Below are 5904 nucleotides of genomic sequence, written 5' to 3'. Positions count from 1 at the left end.
TCCTTCATCGATCTCTCCCTCTCGCTCGTGGAACTCTTCCACTCCGCTGCTTCTTTGTTTCTTTCTTACAGCCACGTGCGACCGCCTAACCAACCACCGCACGGCTACTAGCGCTCGCCGCCAGTCGCGGCGCCTCCCCTACTCGCCGCCGCGCCACCCTGTCCACCGGCAGCCTCTTGTTTTCTTCCATATTTGGTTATTTCTTAAACCCTAAGCTAATTAAAGTAAATGTTTTAATTATATTATTAATTTAATTTATGTTTTGATTGAATTAAATTTATGATTTTGTGATTTATTTATGAATTTCAGATTTTAATATTGCATGATTGAATTATTAATTTTCAGATTTCATAATTTGATTGAAATAAGAGTTTAAATTATTTAAGGCATGAATTTCAAGGCTTTAATAGTTTTAAACCATGGTAGAATAATTAGGAATTACTAAAACTATTAATTTTATACTCTAAGCATGAGCATTTGGTTTTGGTAAAGCTTTAAACGAGTTTATATTGCTGGAAATTTAAAGTATGATGTTTTGAAGAGTTTTCAACGAATTTTAATAATTAATTCAATAATTATTGTGTTAGGAGATTAAATATCTAAGTTTTGATACTGGGGAAGGTTCTAAATATGTTTAGGATGTATTTAGAATGCTTGATTATGGCTGTGAATTATTAGAAGTTGATTGGGAACCTTTATTGGTTGTTTTAGGCGGAGAATTCTCTGTAGACGACTTTTGAAATCGTTAAAGTGGCCTATCAATTTGTTTACACAAGGTACGTATATACCTGTGTGCTTGGAGATGTGTGTTATTTGTTGAAACCATGTTGAAATGGTTGATGAACTTGGTTATGTTGAAATTACATGTTTAATATTGTTGGATGCACATGTTGAACATATATTTCGTTATGAGAATTATAACATGTTAGTATGGATGATTGATGCGAACATGTTGGTTGGGAACACTAGATTATTTTATTTATATATATTGATTCATATCGATTGATCGTTGTTCCCTTTTAGCTTTTAGCTTTTCACTACTATATGAGGGCCGAGGACCTTGTTTAGTAAGTTGAAACCTTATACCCATATAGAGGGGTTGATCAGTATTAAAGGAAAGGTTGAATTAATTGGAATGAGTTTTGATTGATACCTTTGTGATCACTTACTTAATTCCAAGATAAAAATAGTTGTGAATAAATGTTGATTGTATGCCTTATGTGATTGTTGAGTCACAACAGAGTTTAATATGTAAACCATGTAAAGTGAAACTGAGTAGCAATAGCTTTAGACTGTGCACGTCTGAAGTGACGGACAATCTGGAGTTGGGGTCATAGGTCGCCTATGGCTTTTTCTGGGCCAGATTGATCACCGGTTCTATTTTATTCAAAAGTCCCTCGATATCGCAGATCATTGGGGTTTACAGAGTCGCGCCCGTACCTCGTCTTCCTTAGTGAAGAAGTTTCCAGTAGACAACTCAATCCATTGACTATTTCAATTAAAATAATGTTAATGATACAAAGGTCTAGTTCAGTCAAATATAGTCTTCAAATCAATATGTTTTGGTTATCCATGCTTATGTTTTAATATAATCATGTTAGGATTATTATTGATTTAGTATGTAATACTCAGCTTTGTTGATTACGTGCTTTTGCTTGTGCATGTTGATCATGGCTATGCCTTATTAATCCTGTGATGACCCAATCTTTGGTGAGTGACAGGCTAAAGTCGTATTACCTAATAAAAAATAACCTAAGGTCCACTAGCAAGGGAAGTCAGGATCGAATCCACAGGGAAACAGTGTTCTTTTCTACTATTAATCAACTAAATTAGACTATTGGGAAACAAGAATTGGTTGGGTTGTATGCTAAGACTACGAACGATAATTACACAATTAAGAATTCGGGAATTAAAGGATCTAGGGCATAGGTTCACCAACAATTAACAATCCAAGTCGATAAACAATCACAATAATCAACAAAACAATCAATTAGACTAGCATGCTCTCTCGAATCGATACTAATCATAGACTTAGAATTAACGGGCTCTCGCTACGTATTAATCCTAATTCCACCTATTGACACAAGCCTAAACATCAAATTGCATCTCTCGAATCTTAACTTGATATTGCCAAACTACCACAATTAAACCTGCGCAAACCTAATTGTATAGTAATAATAACCAATCAATAGGAATTAATTTCAATGCCAACAATCACAATTATTCAATGTCCCTTCATGTTATTCATGGATCCCCAAACCCTAGAAATTAGACTACTCAAGCATATTAACAATAAGCAAAGCAATTGGCATGATTGAAAACATAATTAGAGCTTAAACAAAGAATTGAAATAAGGAATAATACCTAATTGAAGAACAATGGCAAATGAAAGCTTCAATTTTTGATTGAAAATAAACTAAGTGTTTAGAACAAATTAGAGAGAAAAATTAAGCTTAGAGAAATAAAACTAAGTGTTTTAATACTAGGATATGAGATAATGAAGTCCCCCACTAAATTAACAAAGGCTATATTTATAGTTTAGCCTAAAAACATAAGGAAAAACCGGAAAAAAATAAAGGACGCGCGCGCACAGCGCCTTGGGTTGTCGTCGCCCGGTCGGGCGGCTCTCCGCCCGACGGGCGAGAAGCTCGAAGTCCGTCCGACGGGCGCAGGGCTGCCCGACGGGCGTAGGGCGACTCTCTGGAAACCTTCTCCGCGCGCCCGGTCGGGCGGAGAGCGATTTCTGCTGCTGCTGCTTCTGATGGGCGCCCGGTGGGCACCGGGCGAAACTCCGCCCGTCGGGCGCCCTCTGACGAACTGTTCCTCTGCTTGCTCTGTAATCCCCCGTAAATTTATAAATTTTATTAATATATTTTAACGTATATTATTTATATTTAAATAGAATTTATGAATTTTAAGTAATAAATATATAATTAACGTATATTTATTTTATTTTAAGTACGTTCTAAATATTTAACGATTTTTGAACTTTATTATATTTATATATCAAATGTATATTTAATTTTATTTAAATATATTCTAAATATTTTAACGGTTTGTGCAATCAAAAATAATGTTTGAATTTTAAGTTGAAAAGAATTCGAATTACGAAAATCGATTGAATTTAGAAAACGATCTCATTCGGTTTTAAATTCAAATCCTAAAACTAATATCCTAAGTCTAGCCCAAATGGGTAAAGCCCAATAGTATAAACCAATAAACCCATACTCCCTTCCTCTCATTCAACTTCACGTGAAAACTAAAACAAAGCAAAAACCTCCTTCTCTGTTCTTCCTCCTTCACGTTCGTTTGCTCCTCCTTGCGCAGCCACCACCTCACCACCGTCGGACGCCGCCTCCGTCGCTGGTAACCTCCTTCTTCTTCGTCGTCCTTCTCCTTCCTCTCCTTCTCTGTTTCTTCTTCATCCCCGTTTTTCTCCCCTCCTCAAGCTTCTGTTTTTCCTTGCACAGCCGCCGCGGCCCAGCTGCGACCACCAAGCCAACCGCACCGCACCACCTGCACCTTCGCCGTGGCCCTGCCCATTCGGCTTGCTCGTCCCTCCTTCCTCCTCCACGCAAGCACAGCATTCTCTTGTTTCGGTTTGTTTGCGGCAGCCACCACCACCGCACGCACCACCAGGCCTGACAACCTCCGCAAGCCGCCGCCTTGCCGCCGCCGTGATCTGTCCGCCGACCAACCCTTCCCTCTTCTCTTTTTGGTTATTTCTTAAACCCTAAGTAACTAATTATTTTAATTTTGTTTATTAAATTAATTTATGTTTCTTGAATTAAATTTATGATTTTTATGATTAAGTTATGAAATTTCAGATTATATGTTGTTGAAACTAATTTAATTATTTTCAGATTTGTTAATTACGTTAAGTTAGGGTTTTAATGGAGTTTTAATAATTTAATTCATGTTTCTTGAATATAAATTATAAGCTTTTATGATTAAGTTAGATTTTCAGATTACATACTATGCTTAATTAATAATTTAATTTTCAGATTACATAATTGAATTGAAAAAAGAGTTTTTAATTATTAAAGTGTGAATTTTTAAGGTTTTTAATGATTAAATCATAATAGAATGACTATATATTATTAAAGCTATTATTTTTACGATTTTAAGAACGTTGATTATGTTTTGTGGACGTTTGAAATTATTCTATATTGCTGGAAATTTTAAAAGGGATGTTTTATTGGAGTTTAGAACGTTTTGGGATCATTAGCTTAATAGTTATTATGCTTGGAGATTATTTAATTAAGTTTCGATATTGGGGAATGTTCTAAATAGGTTTAGGATGTATTTAGAATATGTTAGTGTTGCTGTAAATTATTAGGAATTGATTTGGGTACGTTTCTTGATTGTTTTAGGCGGAGAATTCTCTCTAGGCGACTTTTGAAAGTGTTAAAGTGGCCTATCAGTTTGTTTACACAAGGTACGTACATACCTGTGTGCTTGGAATGAGTGTGATTTGTTGAAACCATATTGAAATGATTCATGAACTTCGTTATGTCGAAATGATTAAGGAACTTGGTTATGTTGAAATTGTTGATGAACTAGGTTATGTTGAAAGTGCATGTTTAATATTGTTGGATGGACATGTTAAGCATATATATTTCGTTATGAGAATTATAGCATGTTGGTATGGATGATTGATGCGAACATGTTGGTTGGGAACATTAGATTATTATTTATATATATTGATTCAGATTGATTGTTTATTGTTCCCTTTTAGCTTTTCACTACTTTATAAGGGCCGAGGACCTTGTTTAGTAAGTTGAAACCTTATACCCATATAGAGGGGTTGATCAGTATTAAAGGAAAGGTTGAATTAATTGGAATAAGTCTTGTGTGACATCTCTGTGATCACTTGCTTAATTCAAAGATAAAAGAAGTTGTGTTTACTTGTTGAATATAATATTTATGTTTGATGAGTCATAACCAAGTATTAAAAGTTAAGTCATGTAAAGTGAAAAAGAATAGCAATAGCTTTAGACTGTGCACGTCTAAAGTGACGGACAATCAGGAGTTGGGGTCATGGGTAGCCTATGGCTTTTTCTGGGGCCGGATTGATCACCGGTTCTATTTTTATTTAAAAGTCCCTCGATATCGCAGGTCATTGGGGTTTACGGAGTCGCGCCCGTACCTCGTCTTCCTTAGTGAAGAAGAAGAAGTTTCTAGTAGACAACTCAGTCCATTGACTATTTCAATTAAAATAATGTTAATGATACAAAGGTCTAGTTCAGTCAAATATAGTTTTCAAGTCAATATATCTTGATTATCCTTGCTTATGTTTTATTTAGTACCATGTTAGGATTGTTCGTTTAATAGAATCATGTTAGGATTATTATTGATTTAGTATGTAGTACTCAGCTTTGCTGATTACGTGCTTTTGCTTGTGCATGTTGATCATGGCTATGCCTTATTGATCCTGTGATGACCCAATCTTTGGTGAGCAGTCTCTAAGGATCAATAAGCATTGTCCATCTGCAGGTTTGAAGATGTTGCATCATTGGGATCGGGAATAGAGAGCTTGTATTTAGTTTTGATTTGCTAAGTTAACTTGGGTTTGTTAATTGGGACTTTAAACTTGTCGTACTATTTATATTTCCTTATTTTCGTTGGATGATTCTTGGGGACTAAATCTGTAATAGATTATTTATAAACCTAAAGTTAGTTTTATGTTTTCCGCTGCAAAATTCTGAATAAGCCGTTACGTTTTCACACGGGCGATAATGCCTTGATAATTCTCTACGTTTTATGTTAAAAGATTATTTTAGAAAAGAGAGAATTGTCGGGGTGTTACAAAGTGGTATCTAGAAGCTAAGGTTTTACTTTAATAAATTCTTAGGCGCCTAACTATCTAGTTATTTAAAATAAATTTCTTAAAAATCGAGATTC

The 5904-nt window shown here is 35.2% G+C and overlaps 1 long non-coding RNA gene across 2 annotated transcripts; it reads left to right on the top strand.

Moving 5' to 3' along the window:
* Window positions 1–3168: 3168 nt before the first annotated feature.
* Window positions 3169–5702, top strand: LOC130469044 (uncharacterized). 2 transcript variants are annotated; one of them, XR_008929423.1, is made up of 4 exons: window positions 3181–3366; window positions 3471–3718; window positions 4374–4438; window positions 5463–5702. It is a non-coding gene; the product is annotated as an uncharacterized lncRNA (long non-coding RNA). The 2 variants fall into 2 exon arrangements; XR_008929424.1 differs by having other exon boundaries at window positions 3169–3718.
* The last annotated feature ends 202 nt before the right edge of the window (window positions 5703–5904 follow it).

Source organism: Spinacia oleracea, chromosome 3 (genome assembly GCF_020520425.1).
Source record: "Spinacia oleracea cultivar Varoflay chromosome 3, BTI_SOV_V1, whole genome shotgun sequence".
Taxonomy (NCBI): Eukaryota; Viridiplantae; Streptophyta; class Magnoliopsida; order Caryophyllales; family Amaranthaceae; genus Spinacia; species Spinacia oleracea.
Note: the sequence above shows the minus strand (reverse complement) of the source record. Positions and strands in the feature narration are given on the sequence as shown.